Raw genomic sequence first — 19,589 nt, forward strand, 5'->3', positions numbered from 1 at the left:
GGTGCCTGTAGTCACCGGAATCTGGAGTGCACCGGCCACCAGGGCAGCCATTGTGGCACGGAGCCACAGCACAGACAGTCCCCCACCTGTCAAGCATCAGAAGTTGGCCAGTGCCCAGCGGGAGAGGGGGAAGACTCCAGCCACCAAAGCCGCTTCCAGGGGTACAGGTGGGAGTGTAGAGTCAGCTGCGACACCTTCCAAGGTGGGGAAGGGGCACAAGAAAGTCAGCAAGTCTGGGAAGAGCAGCACAGCGGAGAAGACCGTCATCATCCCAGCTGCCCAGGAGGCCACCGCCAGCACAAGCCTAGCTGCCAAGGAGGCCACAGCCAGCACAAGCCCAGCTGCCCAGGAGGCCACCTCCAACAAAAGCCCAGCTGCCCAGGAGGCCACCACCAGCACAAGCCCAGCTGCCCAAGCCCAGCTGCCCAGGAGGCCACCGCCAACAAAAGCCCAGCTGCCCAGGAGGCCACCGCCAGCAAAAGCCCCGCAGGGACATGAAGGACCGCCAGCAGCTGAGTCACTGCAATGGAGACCGCCGCTCCAAGCACCGCTGAACAGGGCACCGCCGCCTCAAGAACCGCTGAACAGGGCACCGCCGCCTCACGAATCGCTGAACAGGGCACCGCCGTCTCATGAACAGGGCACCGCCGCCTCAAGAACCGCTGAACAGGGCACCGCCACCTCAAGCAACGCTGGCCCATGAGCGCCAAGGACACTGACGCTACTGAGTCCGTCACAGGCAGGATGAAGCACTCTGGGCACCATGCCCCCTCCAGAACCAGTGGAGAGATCCATCCACTACCTCTGTCCTTAGCAGGATGAAGCACTCTGGGCACCATGCCCCCTCCAGAACCAGTGGAGAGATCCATCCACTTTCTCTGTCCTCAGCAGGATGAAGCACTCTGGGCACCATGCCCCCTCCAGAACCAGTGGAGACTGTTATCCACTTGAGAGACTGTGGCTTTGCACTCCCCAGGATAAGGCAGTGGGCAACCCACCCACTGTAGAGACTAGAGAGACTGTGGCTTTGCACTCCCCAGGATAAGGCAGTGGGCAACCCACCCACTGTATAGACTAGAGAGACTGTGGCTTGGCACTCCCCAGGATGGAACAGTGGGCAAACCACCCACTGTATAGACTTGAGAGACTGTGGCTTTGCACTCCCCAGGATGGAACAGTGGGCAAACCACCCACTGTATAGACTTGAGAGACTGTGGCTTTGCACTCCCCAGGTTGGAATGGAACAGTGGGCAAACCACCCACTGTATAGACTTGAGACACTGTGGCTTTGCACTCCCCAGGATAAAACAGTGGGCAACCCACCCACTGTAGAGACTTGAGAGACTGTGGCTTTTCACTCCGCAGGATTGAAAGTGGGCATGTGGCCCTCTTGTGGATTTGGCGTTGTGCACTCAACCGGCTGAGGTGCCCCCCCTTTCCCTCCCCCTGAGGTGCCTGTTTTCTTGCTCTCTGATGCCCCTGCAGTGTTCTCTCCGTCATAGTTGGGGATCTTGTGTGGGCCTCGCCCATACCGTGTGGGCCCAGTGTTCCACGGACTTAATTGGAGCACTACCTGGACTACTATGCTTGGTAAATATTTTGTACATGGTGTATATATATATTTTTGCGTACTTGATTTGAATATATTACACTTGTTGCACTCATTTTTTGTTGTCTTTGCATTCTTCTAGGGGGGTTGGGGGGGTAACTGTGATTAGCATGTGTGTTGTAGTGGGTGAGGGTGGGGGTGTTGCGTGTTGCGTGTCCCTGTTTTTTCCCTGTATCGTAGGTGCAGTACTCACCGTGTTCTTCGCCGCTGGCGTTCGTGTTCCTGGTAGAGGAGCAGGAAGACTATCGCAGGGAGAATTTGGAGTTCCGGGTCCATGGTGTCCTGGTTCCTCGTGGGGTGTGTAGAGGTGAGCGTTTTCCCTTTGGAATCCTGTTTCCGCTGTGTTTTTATCCGCGGTGAATCCGCCCCGGAAAAGGTGGCGGATTGGTGGGTTGTAATAGTGTGGGAGGTACATTGTCCTCCGCCTGTCTGTTGGTGGTGACCGCTGCGCTGTTTGTTTGTACTGCCGTGGTGGTCAGATTGTTAAAGTGGCTGTCTTTGTTGGCAGTTTCCGCCACGGTCGTAATTGCAAATTTTTTACCGCCGGCGTGTTGGCGGTCTTACCGCCGCCTTAACACCGTCCGACAGGGTTGTAATGACCACCATAGTCTGCAATGGCAGTGTGCATGTGTTAGGTGAGGCATCCCTAAGGGTGGCACAACACATGCTGCAGAACCTTAGGGACCTTCCCTGGTCACAGGGCCTTTGGTACCACTGGTACCTTTTACAAGGGACTTATCTGTGTGCCAGGGGTGTGCCAATTGTGGAAACAATGGTTCATTTTTAGTGAAAGAACACTGGTGCTGGGGCCTGGTAAGCAGGATCCCAGCACACTTCTCAGTCAAGTCAGCATCAATATCAGGCACAAACTGGGGGGTAACTGCAACAGGGAGCCATTTTCCTACAGTCCTCGTCTCTTTGGAGACAAGGCGGACTCAGCTTTGGAGAGGTTCAAGGACTCCCGGGCTACGGCTCAGCCCCTCGGCCTTTCTACTGCCGCTCGCCCCCAAAAGTCCACCTTTCACCCCTTTCGTGGCCACGGAAGGGCCTCCCTGTCGCGTCTGCAACTCAGCCACCGCGCCACCCATGCTGTTCAGCCGCTGCATGGCCAGGGAATCCCACATGGGCGTGGGACAGGGAACCAGAGGTCTGCCCAGTCCACCCCTTGCCCTGATGCAGCCTCCAAACCTTCCTAGTCTGTCCCCTCACTCCAGTCCAGTTGGCAGCAGGATTCGCCAGCACCTGCCCCACTGGGAATCCATCACTACGGACAGGTGGGTTTTACAGATCTTTCGAAGGGGCTACTCCCTCCCCTTCCAATCTGCCCCACCAGCCATTCCTCCATCAGTCAGCCGTATTCTGGAGGATCATTTGGCACTTCTCCACCAGGAAGTTGTGGCTCTCATGGCCAAGGCAGCTATAGCGAGAGTCCCTGCACCAGAAGTAGGCCGTGGTTGTTATTCCCACTACTTTCTGGTGCCCAATAAAGACAAGGGCTTATGTCCTCTTCTAGATCCTCTGGACCTCAATCTCTTCCTCAAGAAGGAGAAATTCAAAATGCTCACCCTGGCTCAGGCCCTGTCTGCCTTGGACCCAGGAGACTGGATGGTAGCGTTGGAATTGCAGGACGCTTATTTCCATATTCCAAACCTGACGGCCCCCAGACATTACCTACGATTCGTGGTAGGTCACAAGCACTTTCAATTTACTGTGCTCCCCTTCGGCCTTACCAGGGCCCCTCGGGTGTTCATGAAAGTGATGGCAGTGGTTGCAGCTCATCTGTGCAGGTTGGGGGTTTCAGTCTTCCCCTATCTCGACGACTGGCTGTTGAAGGCGGACTCACCCCAGAAAGTCGTCTCCCACCTTCAGACTAGGGTGAACCTCTATTCTTCCGGAACCACGGACCGGGGTAGGTCTCTGCCTGGCCAGCATTGCTGCAACAAACGTTGTTTAGCGCTGGACTATTGGTCCGTGTATTCCTAAGATGCTCGCCTTCAATTTTAGGACGGGCACGAGTTAGGAATTATTTATTCCATATTCATGTAAGTGATTATTACGCCTCCCCACTAATTGTTGGTTGAGAGGTATCTGTATTTACTTCCTTGCAAATATATGTGACCCTCATTACTCAGGAGATACATATAGTCACATAAGGTCCTGATGAAGCATCACTGGATCCGTTTGGACCACCAGGATGCGAAACATGTTGACCCATGAGGGGGTAGTTTTTGGAGAATTCCCAGACTCCTCTCCTTGATATGTTCTAATTTACAAGAGTGATTGATCTTAACTTCTTGATTCACTCTTCTGTTTCTAATTTTTAATCTTGGCCCTGACCGCTCATTGGGTCCAATAAAATCTACAGTCCCAGTGGCGTTTTTGAGAGTCAATTTTAACCACACAATTTTTTTTCTGATCTCCGTTGATTCTTTAGTCACCTTTGGGGTCACGGCACCACCATATATTAAGATCTCCGGCAAAGAGCCCCCCCATCAGGGGTGGTGCCCGTCAGACATTGCAGCGCCAGTCTGACGAGGAGCAGCGCCTATGATGAAGCATGACACCCTATGGGTGTGTGAGGCCTCTTGCTCCTAGAATTTAGGACCCTGGTCACTATATATATATTTTTTTTTTGTCTCTTTTTTTGTTTTCTTTGGAACAGTGTATCGCTGATTTTCTATATTCACTTAAGGAGGATATACACTGGACCATAATTCCTCCTGATCCCTCCCTTATTCTCAATAGGGTGAACCTCCTGCACACACTGGGGCTCAGTATAAACGTGCCAAAGTCACACCTGACTCCCTCTCAGATGCTCCCTTTTATCAGAGCTGTTCTGGACACAGTGCAGTTTCGGGCCTATCCTCCCATAAAGCAAGTCCAAAATATTCAGGTGATGATTCTGATCTTTCAGCCTCTGTCTTGGGTTTAGGTGAGGCGGACTCTGAGGCTGCTGGGCCTGATGGCCTCCTGCCTCCTGCTAGTAACCCATGCCAGATGGCATATGCGGGCTCTGTAGTGGGACTTGAAGTTCTAGTGGGCGCAACATCAGAGAAATCTCTCCAACATGGTCCAGATCTCGGAGGGGACTGTGAAAGACCTGCAGTGGTGGCTTTCAAATCCACATTGGGTCAAGAGCACCTCCCTCTCCCTTCACCAGCCAGATTTTTCCATAGTGACGGATGCGTTACTTCTGGGATGGGGTGGCCACATGGGAGCGGTGGAGATCAGAGGCCTCTGGTCTCCAGCGGAGTCTGGGCTCCATATCAATCTTCTGGAGCTTCGGGCAATCAGGATTGCGTTGAAAGCATTTCTTCCCTCTCTCAAAGGGAAAGTAGTGCAAGTGTTCATGGACAACACTTCCTCCATGTGGTACTGCAATAAATAGGATGGGGTTGCGTCCTGGACCCTTTGTCAGGAGGCACTGTGCCTCTGGACATGGCTGGCACATCAGGACATTACCCAGGTGGTTCAACATCTGGCAGGTTCTCTGAATGCCAGAGCAGACAAACTCAGCCGTCAATGCATAGCCGATCACAAATGGCATCTCCATCTGTAGGTGGCACAAGGTCTCTTTCAGCAGTAGGTAGAGCCTTGGTTAGATCTGTTTGCCTCTGCAGAGAACGCTCAATGTCAGCTGTTTTGCGTGTTGGAGTTTCCAAGGCGGCACTCGCTCAGAGACACTTTTCGTCTCGGCTGGAACTCCGGCCTCCTTTCCGCCTATACCACTTCTGCCCAGAGTTCTCAAGAAGATCAGAAACGACCGGGCGCAAGTTATCTTGGTGGCTCTGGACTGGGCACAGAGAGTATTGTACCCAGAGCTTTTGAGCATGGCCATCGATCCTCCACTCAGACTGCCTCCTCTGGAGGATCTTCTGTCGCAGCAGCTGGGGACGGTTCTTCACCCGAACCTGTCCAATCTCTGCCTTCATGCTCTGAGATTGAACGGCAGCAATTGACGACTTTTGACCTTCCACCCTAAGTCTGTGACGTTATCTTGGTAGCCAGGCGTCCCTCCAAAAAAACAGTATGCGCCTGTTATAGGCATAAATTTGTGGCATGGTGTGCCAACAAATCTGTTGACACCCTCTCTGCTCCTCTTTGTGAGGTTCTTTTGTTCATTCTTTCTTTAGCCCACCAGGGCTCTGCTTTGGGCACCATTAAAGGTTACTTATTGGTTATTTTGGCCTTTCTTAGGTTGCCTGATCAGCCTTCACTCTTTAAGTCTCCTATTGTCAATCGCTTACTTAAGGGTCTCACCCATTGGTTTCCTCCCACTCCATTTATCATGCCTCAGTGGGACCTCAATCTTGTACTTACTTTCTTAATGTGTACTCCCTTTGAACTGATGCGCAATTGTCCATTATGACTCTTTACTTTCAAAACTGTTTTTCTTGTTGTCATCACTTCTGTCGCAGAGTGAGTGAGCTTCAGGCGCTTTCTTCAAAGCCACCATACTTGTCTGTGCACCCTGACAAAGTGGTGTTATGCACTAAGGCTTCCTTCTCAAGGTCCTTACACCTGTTAATGTAGGCCAGTCCAGCACCTTGCCGACTTTTTACGCACCTCCACATCCATCTCATGAGGAGAGACTCCACCGTCTGGAACCAAAAAGAGCATTGGCGTTTTACCTCAATTGTACTAAAGATTTCTGGGTGGACGATCAACTCTTTGTTGAATATGTGGGTGTGAAGAAAGGGAAGGCGGTGCAAAAACATACCATCTCTCGATGGATACATCTTTGCATTAAGATGTGCTATGCTTTGGCCACGAAGCAACCCCCTGAGGGCTTGCACGCTCATTCCACCAGAGAGACTGTTGCTTCCACTGCATTAGCACACAGAGTTCCTGTCCAGGATATCTGCCAGGCAGCTACGTGGGCATCCTTCCACACGTTTACTAAACATTACTGCCTGGACAGTCAGATCCGTCAGGACAGCTACTTTGGTTGTTCGGTCCTGCAGGACTTTCAAGTATGATCTTGGTCACAGCCCACCTCCGAGGATGGCATTGCTTGGGTATCTATTCTAAGGTAAGGAATCTGCAACTAGAAGTCTCTATCAGATGTACAAATGACTTACCTTTGGTAACGATATATCTGGTAGAGACATATTCTAGTTGCAGATTCCTTACCGACCCACCCATCCTCCCCGCTTGCAAACTGGTTTCTAGGGACAGGGCTTCCCCATTCAGGGCCTTAGCTCTGGCACACCAATCTCAGTGTTCTTCGCGGCTCTTTGTGTGAAAAGAAACTGACGTCACTGCGCTGAGGCAGCGTCTATGTACTACTTTCGACATAATCACGGCGACTACGACGCTAGCAACACCCACGGAGTCGACCGACGCCACCTACTGACGCGCAAGGGTACTGCTCGGAGAAAAAATCTCCGGATCTAGTCTGATGCCTGGGGGAACATTCTAAGGTAAGGAACCTGCAACTAGAATATGTCTCTACCAGATATATTGTTACCGAAGGTAAGTAACTTGTACTTAAAGGATATAAAGCTAGACCTTGTTCCTTCCATTTAGAAGTTGTTCCCTTCTAAAGTAACTTCACTGACAGTTCAGTTAAGTTACTGAAATGTGCTATGCACTTGACATAATGTGCTACAAACACTATAAAGAAGTGATGATATGTGGATTCTTGATGTTTATTTAAAAATAATTTTGAACTTATGCCGTTCTCTAAAATAAAGTTGCCCGAGGATTATTTTTCTATTTCTATGAAATTCTACAGAATTAGGCTAGACTTTAACAATGTATCTAAAACTTTGTATAACTCTTTTTTGTGTTCTTCGACGTTCTTTCTAAAACACAAGAAATTATTTAATAATCACTGTAGGAAATTGCCCCTTTTTGACATGGTCACCCCCACTTTTTGCCTGGCAATTGATGCAGTGTTGACTGAACACGCACTGGATTCCTGCTGTTCAGGTCCCCAGTGCCAGATCTCTTCCCCAAAGCAGTGCAGTTATTCCCCAATTGGAAGTACCTTTGCTGCCCCCCCAGAAGTCCATAGTAAATGGTACTCCTGGTACCTAGGGCATGGGTGCCAAAGAGGATCTCCAAGGGCTGCTAAAGGTATTTTATCACTCTTAGGGACGCCTCACCTGGCACATTTGCTGGACACTTGTCAGAATGAGTTCTCCAGCTAAATTATGTCTTCATTGAAAATAGTAATGTTTGGTATCAAACATCTTGTTTTAATAAGCCCTCACTGATTCCAGTAATGGATCTATTAATGCATGCACCCACTTGGTACACCTTAGAGGTGCCACTTGAAAAACCTACCATTTACCAGTGCGCTCGACGACTAGTTCTAACTAGCCTGGCACCACCAGACAAGTTTCTGACTCCCAAGTGTGAGTGTTTGCTCTTGGATGGACAGGAACAAAGCCTGCTCTGGAAGAGGTGTTAGCACACTCCTCCTAAAAAAATGACCTGCAAATCTGCATTCCAAGGCAGGGGGCTTCATAGAAGCCCACCGCCCTTGGTATGTAGATCTGGTTTCCCTCAAAGGAGAGGATGCAACCCCCGCCCCCCTCCCCCCGAGTCCAGGACAGGTGGGAAAATTGGTAGTCAGAGAGGTGTGTCCACCTCTCAGGTCAGTCCCACCACTATGGCAAGCTGCCTGATATGGAAACAACCATTTTGGTGGTGGCGGAACTAGGAACTCTGGGACAGGGTTATGCCCAAGTAGTCATACAGAGGGCGTAGTGACCCCAGGCATAAGTAGCCCATTCATTACTACCCTACACTTCCCTAATGCCCATAAATTCAGTATTTAAGGGAGCCCCTGGCACCAGGAAATCAGATTCCTGCTGACCTATAAAAAGGGGCACTCAAGAGCCACGAAAGCAACGACTGAGGAAAAAGCAATTGACTTGGCACCAACCCTGCCGGCCTGTCTGCTGTTCCCGCTGAATTGCGCCAAAGTCTTCTTGTCCTGCAAGCAGTCGTGCCTCCAAAAGCCTGGAAGGACTGCCTATCATTAACAAAGACCCAGGAACTCCTGTGGAGCAGCAGTGCTGGCTCCCTGCATCCTACAGGCACTAGAAGAGACCTGAGAAGACTCTGGACTGCCAAAACCTGACAATGAAAAGCACCACTGCAACCATGCCGCCTACCCGAGCTGAAGTGGGCCAACAGTGCTGGCATGATTCCCCCGGCCCTCTAGAGACAAAGTCCACCTTGGACTTGCCCACTGTGGACTCACCAACGCCACCTGCAGCCTCTGTTTGCAGGCCCCCTCAACCGCGAGTACTCCTGGTGGAGAAAACCCGACCCCTCAAGACACCTCCGCACCCGTCACCCCAGTCCCATGGAGAAGAGGACCTAAGGCGTCCCCACGTCCCTGAGCATCGTGAGAGCTGAACCCACTTGCTGATTCAGCCCAGTTAGCCTCCCAGTCCAAACCTGCAGCCTCTCTTTAATTGGACCGATCCACACAGACTAACATTGGGTTCCCGATGCTGTACTGCAATTCTGCATCCAGCCTCCCCAGTGACGCCCTGAGTGACCTGTTGGTATGGCCTTCGACCTTGCCCCATACTTACCTTAAGTCCAGGAGATTGGTCCCGTAAGTTGCTATACTATACTTGTATGCAGTATTTGTTTTTCCTCTATAGGATAACATTGCCACTTCTGAAAAATGTTCTGTCGACTTTTGAAACGTGAAAGTATTTCTCTTGCAAAACTTCCTTACCTGATTGAATTGATTCTGGTGCCTTAATATATATAAAGATGCTTGTTATTTTTGTAAATTGGTGTGGATCTCCTTATTGAATTGTGGGTCTCAGTTATTGACTGTGGGCTTAAAGTAAATGTCTAACACTCCTCTCTGATAAGCATAAGGCTGTTCAACCACACCACCCCCTAAGAGAGCACCAAGGGATTGCTAGAGCAAGACCCTGTCCACTGGTAAGGGAACCCCTGGACTCTTTATATAGCATACCAAAATGAGGTACACTGCCCATAGAGCCAGTTGCCTACAATCACTCTATGAAAAAGGGATGCTGCTAACACCAAACCAAAAGGAATTTATTTTAAATGAAGCACCTTATTCATTGTGATAAACACTGTTAAAACTTTTGAAGTTGAAAGCAAGTTGATCTGGTGATAAGCTGCATTGAACAAAAGTAACATTTTCCCAAATGTCAGCAGTGGAAAACTATTAATTAATTTGTGTTCAAACTAGATAAGTCAACACAAAATCTTAGTTGAACATCCATGTAATGTGAAATCAAGACTGGGGAAAGCCAACCTTGTCATTCAAGATTCCATCCATTGTTTTTCTTTACTTATGGACTAATCATGAGTGGAACAGATGGCATAGGGTGTTGAACTGGAATTGTGTTTTCTTGGACACATTTCAACAACAATACAGTGTGATACTTTTTCATACTTTAAGATTTTATGTGGCCCAGCATCCAAAAATAAAACATTCTCTCAATCACCCGTATTACCATCATGTCCTTATCATTTTTGTATCTTCAATATTCAGGGCCCTGTATCTGGTACATATATTCTGTGTATGCATTTTCTTACATTAAAGGCAATGTCTGCCTGCTAGGATACTTTAAGCTCGATGAATCCTTCATGGTACCCATCTATCTTCAAATATTTATTTAATAACTCATTAATTTCCTAGTTTTCCAAGTGGAATTGTGTATATGAGTCCTGAATCTACATTTACTAACAATCCTTCAATTTCCTGCATAGGGTGAGGTTAAGCTGTCCTGATCTTGGTATTTTCCTCCTGCTGTCCCTCATACACATTATCCTCACAGACCGTCACAATATTTAAACCGTGGGTTATTTCTTATACATCATTGCTTACATAAGACACTGCTCCAGAACCTCTTGTGTTTTAGCTCAGCAAACTTTTGGAAACTGTCCACAACTGTCACAAGTCATATTTTATTTATCCAGTATTGAATCAGCAAGCCATGTACAGGACTAGAAGAAAATGAGTTACTCACCTGTAACTATAGTTCTCTAGTATTGTAATCTTTCATAGATTCACATGCTTGAATCATTCCCCGTCGTCATAGTGGGAGTCCCCGGTATCATAATAAGTAGTGTACAATATAATATTAAGCTTTAAAAGGAAAGCAAAGCTCAATTTAATAGCCTATCTATATCCTTTCTTAAAAAAGCACCAAAGTTATCCATTGACCAATCAGGCGTCAGCCCCCTCTAGAACCCTCAGCACAGAGGCTCCAGTTCCTCAGATTTTCTACTGCACGTCAAGTGATAGAAGTTTCCCTGAGCTCTGCTCAGCTTTTCTCTTCAGAAGTTACTTCAACTGAATACTTCTCAGGTCAGCTTTAAAAATGTATATTTTATTAGAGCCTGGGACATTCCCACCATGTCAGGATCTCCAAGGAAAGGCCTTTTTAAGCCATGTAACACCTGTGGCAAAAAGAGACTTTACTCAGAAGACCCCCACAGTGAGTGTATTTATTGTCTCTATCCAGAGCATAAGGTTGTGGAATGCAAAATCTGTAGAACTTTCTCACAGAAAACCCTAAAAGACAGAGAAGGAAGGCTCCTCTTGTGGTTGCAAAAATGTAAATCAAAAGAACATACATTCTCTGGCGAAGAGAGTGATGACTCTGTGCAAACTGAGAAATCCCACAAGAGAGAAAGATCTTTGGAAGCGGAGCCTCCAAGGCCCGCACAAAAAAGCACTTAAAAAATCTCATGGAAAAGAGATGGTGCCACATAAGAAATCTTCCTCAAAAGTCTCTTCTGAGCCTTCAACACCGGCTACCAAAGAAAGTTCTGTCAGAAAAATGTCGAAATTGCTTCCTTCTACAGCAAAAATAATTCCTGATAAAAATTAAAAACTTCAAAAATTCCTTCACCGTCGATGACAGTCTTTTCGACGACATCTATGACCATAACACCGACTTTCCCAACAGCGACATCGCCTATGATAAGGTCCTCTTCTCCATTGTCATCGAAGACCATTGTATCTTGCAGGATTACAACGAGACCTCCGTCGACGAAGGTATTACTGTCGACGAGCACTACAATGGCAGTAATGCCCCTGCCGTCGATGATACCTCCGTTGACGAGGGTTATCAAAAGATCATTTTCACTGACGAAACGACCGCTGAAAACCTCATCGTCTATGAAGCCCCTGTCTACAACATCATCATCGACGATACTATTGTCGTCACCATCTACGAAGTTACCTCCAACAACCATGTTGCCTTCAACAACCTTGATGCCTGTAACTGGCCTGTCCCCTGCAGACCAACTATTATGTCCGGAGCACACATCCCTATGTAAAGTCACGCCATTTCCACTGTATCATTAATCTGACAATGAGTCAGAGGATGAAGGACCTTTTGGTGTAGCGCACAGACCATTCGAATTGCGGGTGAAGTGCCAGGATGATGAACAGTACTATCTTTCCAACGTTTACCTCACTGAGAATGTACAACACACCTAAAAGCCTAGCACACCAATACAGGATCAAACAGTCCAGATGCCACAGGACTTGATTTTTAACTTGCAAGCAATGCTGCAGGATTACTATAAACGCTTTCCCGAACCTGCACAATCTGCATCTCCATCGCAGCTTCAAACACCAGCAAGATCACCTCTACAAATGCCGCCTACTCACCCTTCTTCGCTGACCTTTTCAGGGATTCCGCTGTCTACAATGCCATTAGCAGATCCACTGTCAGACGATCAACATACATTGCAGGACAAATGGGAAGAAGAAGGGGAAATAAGGGATCAAGCCTCCATGTCTTCAGAATGGGACAACTACGTCATACAACCACCATCACCACCACAGCTGCCTCCAGTTGACTCTCCACCGGACGACATTGGTGGTTTTCATAGTATAATGGAGCATGCAGCAAATAGGTTTCAGGTACGTCTAACCTCTAAACAGATTGTTTTTTGTACGATTTTAAGGAACCCAGAGAGAAGTCAATGTAAGCAATACCCATAAAAGATTGAATCTGGCAAGAGGGTATTCGTACTATGAAGAATCCAGCCACTATTGCAGCAGTCATGCCAAGACTGGTTAAAAAATAGACATTTCCAGACAATGCACCAGCTTGTTTATTAGGATATCCGAAACCAGACTCTGCGATAAGTCAAGCTGCCCAGCGGTGTTCCAAAACCCATCAGCACCCATTACAACACCACCGGATAGAGATGGGCGCCGGCTCGATTCTATCGGAAAACAATTCTCGAGTATGGCAGGGCTGACACAGTTCGTGCAGCTAATTCTCTTGTGATTCTGGCAAGGTTCGACAGGCAAATGTGGTTGGATATGTCGCAATACATGGATCTCCTTCCAGAGGAGCCTAGAGAAGAAGCCAGAAAAATTCTTCTTGAGGATCAGAAGGCGTCTTCAGAAATCATAGACTGCGCTATTGATATCTCTGCAACAGGTTTTCGGCAACTAGCAGGAGCAGCTGTGCTCAGAAGACAAGCATGGTTAGAGGCCACATTCTTTAAAATTTTGGACATGCCTTATGATGGCGAATCACTATTCGGAAAACACATAGACGAAGCATTACAGACTATTAAGGCTGATACTGACACTGCCAGATTATTGGGTGCGTTGAGGTCGAAAAGGCAACCCTTTCGGGGAGCCAGAGGCAGGAGTACTTTTACCTTTCGTGGAGGTTTTCAACCTTATAGACAGCAATATCAACCCTTCCAAGGACAGTACCATTCTCAATACACTCAGCAGTATAGACAACTGCCTACGGCAGCCTACAAGCAGCCAGCTAGGGGAAAACAACCCACCAGAGGTAGAGACTCATCAAGGAAGCAATTACCTAACATCTGCACAGGCTACCCTACATTCCCAGTTAGTACACAAATTAGGAGGTTGTTTCTCCCAATTTTTCCACCAATGGCCCACTATAACAACTGACAAATGGGTCATAGATGTCATATCTCGAAGACACACCCGCAAATTTATCAACAAACCTCCAAATTGCCCTCCCAAGGGTCCACCTCCTCCACGTCTAAAGCAGCTACTAAAGGAAATTTCCCTCATGATATCAAAAGTAGCAATAGAAAGAGTACCATTTACTCAAAAGGGAATGGGTTTTATTCCTGTTTCTTTCTCATCAAGAAATAAATCAGGAGATTGGCGTCCGATATAAGATCTTCGTAAACTAAACAAATATCTGAAAAAACAATCTTTTCGTATGGTCACCTTACAGTACATTCTACAACTTCTAAACCACTGCAACTATATGACATTTATAGACCTCAAAGATCCGTATTTCCACACACCCATTCATCTAAATCATCGAAAATACCTATGATTCCAGGTAGCCGGCGCTCATTTTCAGTTCAAAGTGCTCCCCTTCGGTTTAAAATCAGCCCCTCGAATATTTACAACGATGCTAGCCCCAGTAGCATCACGTCTGAGGCAAAAAGAAGTTAAAGTAGTCCCATACTTGGACGATTGGTTGATCAAATATCCTTCACTGCAAGCAAACACAGCCCACACAAACATGTGTCTACAACTGTTCAAAACCTTGGGTCTCACAGCAGATCTTCAGAAGTCTTCTCTCACTCCAAAACCAAAAATTGCATTCCTCGGTGCATTTATCAACCCCATCACTGACAAAGCTATGGCATCTTTGGACAGACAGATAAGAATACAACAATTAGCTCGCAATCTAATCAAAAGAAGGTCTGTTTCAGTTTGGATGTACAAATCGTTCCTAGGAATGCTTTCTTCTTGCATTTCTTTAATTCCGAACTGCAGACTTCACATGAGGCCACTGCAAGAGGAGCTAGACAAGTAGTGTAAACAATCTCAAGGCTCTTTCGACAACACCTTACAAATAACCCACGTAATGAGATCCTCCGTGCAGTGGTGGATGCAGAAAAATAATTTGGCAGAGGGATTAACTTTTCTGTCCCCAGTGACAGATTACGTAATAACGACAGATGCGTCACTACAATGTTGGGGCGTGAACTTGCAAGATCTTTCCATCAGTGGGAAATGGACCAATCTCGACAAGAAAATGCACATCAACTATCTCAAACTCAAAGCCATAGCTCTTGCGCTCCGTTTGTTCCTTCCCAAAATCAATAAATGATCCACGCTCATCATGCATACAGTACCCAAACAAGCAGGGGGGAACAAGGTCTGAAGCCTTGTCGCATGAAGCGCAGGAAATCTGGAACTGGAAAATACAGAACAAAATATCTCTGAGAGCGGAACATTTGCCAGGAGCATCAAATGTGCTGGCAGACACTCTGAGCAGATCGACTTCAACCTGCCATGAATGGGAGTTAGACCAGCAGAACATATTCATCTGATGGGGCATGCCAAAACTAGACCTCTGTGCCACCAGGAACAACAGGAAATGCCAGTACAACACAAGTTGGCATCATCAAAAAGTGTCATTGGAAAATGCATTTTTCGATAAGATGGTCGAAAATATTTGCCTAAGCTTTTCCCCTGATTCCTCTAATCCCACGGATACTTCGCAAAATGAAGACAGAACCATGCAGGATCATCCTCATAGCTCCCAAATGGCCCAGGAAGTTCTGGTACACAGACCTTCTGCTGCTATCGGAAAAGCTGCACGTACAGTTACTGCCCAGTCAGGCAATGCTAACAATGAACAAAGGCCAGATCTTGCATCCCAGTCCGAAGCATGGCTCCTGAACACCATGAATTTAAAGACCTAGACATTCCACCTGATTGTACAGAGATTCTAGCCAAGGCTAGAGCAGAGTCCACCAATAAATCATATTAGCTAAAATGGAAACGTTTTTGTATCTGATGCTATCAAAGAAACTTGCACCCATACTGGGGACTCCCACTTCGACGACGGGGAATGATTCAAGCATGTGAAACTATGAAAGATTACAATACTGGAGAACTACAGTTACAGGTAAGTAACTCATTTTCTTCTATTCCTGTACATGGCTTGCTGTATACAAGGTATTTTCTATTGCCACACAAACAGCAATTTAATAAATCACATTATGTTCCTGGTTACTCCTAATTCTCTCATCATTCCTTTAATTAGTAAATATATTTCCATCTGGTTTTTCACCTCCCACTTTTGTTGTCCCTTTAATGCATTGCTCAATTTATTTTGTAGTTTGGTTATAATCACGGCCCAGTGGCGTCTTACTCGTAGCCGATCTTGTATTTTTTCATTACAGTACTGTACAGTTGACTACATGCTCTGTTAACTCTCCAAACTCAAACAATGCAACAAATTCTTTAGGTGCAGGTACAAATTAAGCAATGATCTAGTCTTTGTGGTCTACTGTAGAATTTTAAATTAACACCTTTCTTATTGTGTATTTCTAATCTCTGCATGTCTCATCAAATACATGTTGAGTCTATTACTGATTTCATCTCTTTCCTTCCCTAGAAAATGAAAATACTTTTTTTTCTCTGTGCCTAGTACCCTGATTAACTAGTCTTGTTACATCAAGTATCTAAACCTCTAAATAATTTAAGACTATGGGGGTTATTACAACTTTGGAGGAGGTGTTAATCCGTCCCAAAAGTGACTGATATACCACCAGCCGTATTACGAGTCCATTATATCCTATGGAACTCGTAATACGGCTGGTGGTATATCCGTCACCTTACCGTCCCTTTTGGGACGGATTAACACCTCCTCCTAAGTTGTAATAACCCCCTATATTTTTCCTTTGATGTTATCCAATGGCATTCTAAAAATGTGGGGGTATAGCCACACTGGACAACTGTTGTCTACATATTTGGAGATATGTTCGGTTTGAAATAAAATGTAACTTACTATGAATTTATATTACAATGCCCTATACTTTTGCAGATAGGTATTTTCATTCCCCTTTATCAGGCAATACTCTTTATTATATTGGTACCCCAAGACAGTTAATGGTTTATACCGCCATTTCTCTTAATATGAATGTTACATTCTACTCCCAACACTGCTATTAAAATAATTGGCCTTAATTACCTTCCCTTTTTATTTACCTTTTTAAAGTTTTGTCTATTAAATGTGTTTGTATTAGCCAACAGGGATATATAAAAAATCGATTATAAATAGCCATTTCTACTTATCTTGATGTAAAACACTGCTTTACCACTGGAATATTGCTAGAGAGGAGAAACTTTACAGCTAAGCAGAGCAAAATCAGTGTGCTTTGTTCAGCCAGGTGTCTGTGGGCACGTAAAATCCTGCTTATTGGTACAGGAATGTCCCCTGAAGATATACAGTCTTGCCCCTTGCCCTGTGTGCTCGAACTGGATACCTATGATCCTGTTTTTTTTATTTTTGTTCATACCACACACTAATCCTGTGTGTGCACAGACCATGGCCCGGTCACGTTCTGAGCCTAGCCCTCAGTCAAGAGGGCTGCACTGTTAGAAATGGGGTCTCTAGTTAGCAGTCAGTTTGCACCCTGTCCAAGTAGGGACCCTCACTCTAGTCAGGATAAGGGAGATGCCCAGCTCAGATAAACCCTGCTCACCCGCTTGGTAGCTTGGCACGAGCTGTCAGGCGTATCTCAGAAGCAATGTGTAAAGCATTTGCACATAACACACAGTAATACAGTGAAAACACTACAAAAGGACACCACACCAGTTTTAGAAATATAGCCAATATTTATCTGTGTTAAACGAGTCCAAAACAAGAAAAATCCAACATACAGTAATAACGATATGAATTTTGCAAGAATTAACTTAAAAATCCAGTTCCTTGAAGTCGATAGCTCCGTTTGGGGCTCTCACGGCTTCGTGAAGAACAAATCCAACAGTTCAAGACAGCTGCGGTGTCGAGGGTTAGCTATGGTTTTCACGAAGACCTGCAAACAATGCCTTGGAAATGCAGGGCGGCATGATCCTAGAAATGAGGTCTGGACTGCGGCATCACTGGTGTCGCAAGTGTCAGTTCCGAAGGTCGGTGCAGGGGTCATCTGGCCCTTGAAGTCACACACGTTGCAGATCGAACTCTGGGCTGATGACGAAGTCAGGAGCGATGCGTTGATAGCGTCAGGGCTGCAGTGCAAAGCGGGACTGTGAGGTGTGCAGTGCCCACATGTCATGGTGCAGGCAGCGGCTCGGTGACGGCGTCCTATGGCATCAGTGAGACCAGGACTGCGATGTGAAGCGAGGCAGTGCGACGTGAGGTGTCTTCAGGTCATGGTGCAGGCAGCGATGTGGTCGTTGCTGAAGCGTTGTCATCAGTAGGTCCAAGTTGGCAGTGTGGGCTCCGTGCGGCACCCATGAGTCACGGTGCACACAGGGACGTCTGTTGACAACACTGGAGTCGCTGGCTTCGGCGGACCGGGGCTGCGGTGCAGAACGGGACGGTGCTTCATGTGCCTCAGTGTCAGCGAGTAGCGGCGGCATCGGGGAGGCCAAGGCTGCGGTGTGAGCAAGGCGATGCGGAGTGCGGGCCCCCAGGTCATGTTGCTAGCAGCAGCTCAGTGACAGCATCAGGTGGTGGCGTCGGTGAGACCGGGGTTGTGGTTCGAGGTGGGGCACAGCTCCGTGTGATGTTGTCAGGTCACGGTGCAGTCAGCGGCATTGTTGACCGCGTCATGGTGGTTTTTCTTCTGTTGCAGTACAGAACACACAGTTCCAAGTGCTCTAGGCAGATGAAGGTGAAGTCTTTGATATCCCTGAGACTTCCAACAGAAGGCAAGCACTACTCCAAGCCTTAGGAGAAACCTCACAAGCAGGATACACAGCAAAGTCCAGTCTTTGCTCTCTTTAAGGCAGAAGCAGCAACTGCAAGCCAACCCAGCAAAGCACACAAAGCAAAGAGGCAGTACTGCTCCAAAAAGTATGTGTTTTTAGATTGTGAGTTTAGAGACCCCAAACTCCAGATCTCTATCTGCTCCCAAAGGGAAACTGCACTTAAATATTATTTAAAGGCAGCCCCCATGTTAACCTAAGAGAGAGATAGGCCTTGCAACAGAGATAACCGAATTTGGCAGTATTTCACTGTTAGGACATGTAAAACACAACAGTACATGTCCTACCTTCTAAATACACTGTACCCTGCCCATGGTGCTACTTATGGCCTACCTTAGGGGTGCCTTCATGTATTAAAAGGGAAGGTTTGGCCTGGCAAGTGGGTACACTTGCCCGGTCGAATTGGCAGTTTAAAACTGCACACACAGACACTGCAGTGGCAGGTCTGAGACATGTTTACAGGGCTACTCATTTGGGTGGTACAACCAATGCTGTAGGCCCACTAGTAGCATTTGACTTACAGGCCCTGGGCACCTCTGGTGCACATTACTAGGGACTTATCAGTAAATCACATATGCTAATCATGGGTAACCAATCACCATTACAATTTACATAGGGAGCACTCTCACTTTAGCACTGATCAGCTTTGGTAAAGTGCGCAGACAATAAACCAGCCAAAACACAGTCCAGCATACCAAAAAAAACAGGAGGTCAGAAGGCAAAAAGACAGGGGAAACACGCCAAAAGATGGCAGGTCTAACATGCACCAAGCACACTGTGATATTGACAGCAACTATAGTCCTTGTCGCATTTTTTGCATACCGTATTAAAGAATTATAGTGACAGGCTTTTTTACACAGGAGACATGAATGCGGGCCAACTGGCACATTCATCTAAAACATTTTGCTTCTCATGATGGAACTAGAGCATGGAATGTGACACCCCACGTGCTGTATGTGTGCTAGGGTTAGTAATATGATGTGCCCAAAAGACACAGGCTTGTGTGTTCTATTTTGGAAGCCCACAGCCTGGACCAGAGAACAAGATGGAGCAGAGGAGGCATCTCCTACATGGAAGGGGGAGCACCAGATGCTATGGTAAGGAAAAAGAAGACAGGTTTTACTTAGTTGTGCCAGGACCCTTCCTACTACATGAAGCTGTTAATGGCTGATTGCAGCTGCGATTAGGTAGACGGCAGGGGGTACAAGCTTAGGCCAGCAGAATCTGTTGTTATGGAAAGGAGACCACTGAAAGGGCACAGATTCTGGT

The sequence above is a fragment of the Pleurodeles waltl genome, chromosome 12 (genome assembly GCF_031143425.1).
Source record: "Pleurodeles waltl isolate 20211129_DDA chromosome 12, aPleWal1.hap1.20221129, whole genome shotgun sequence".
NCBI classification, from domain to species: Eukaryota; Metazoa; Chordata; class Amphibia; order Caudata; family Salamandridae; genus Pleurodeles; species Pleurodeles waltl.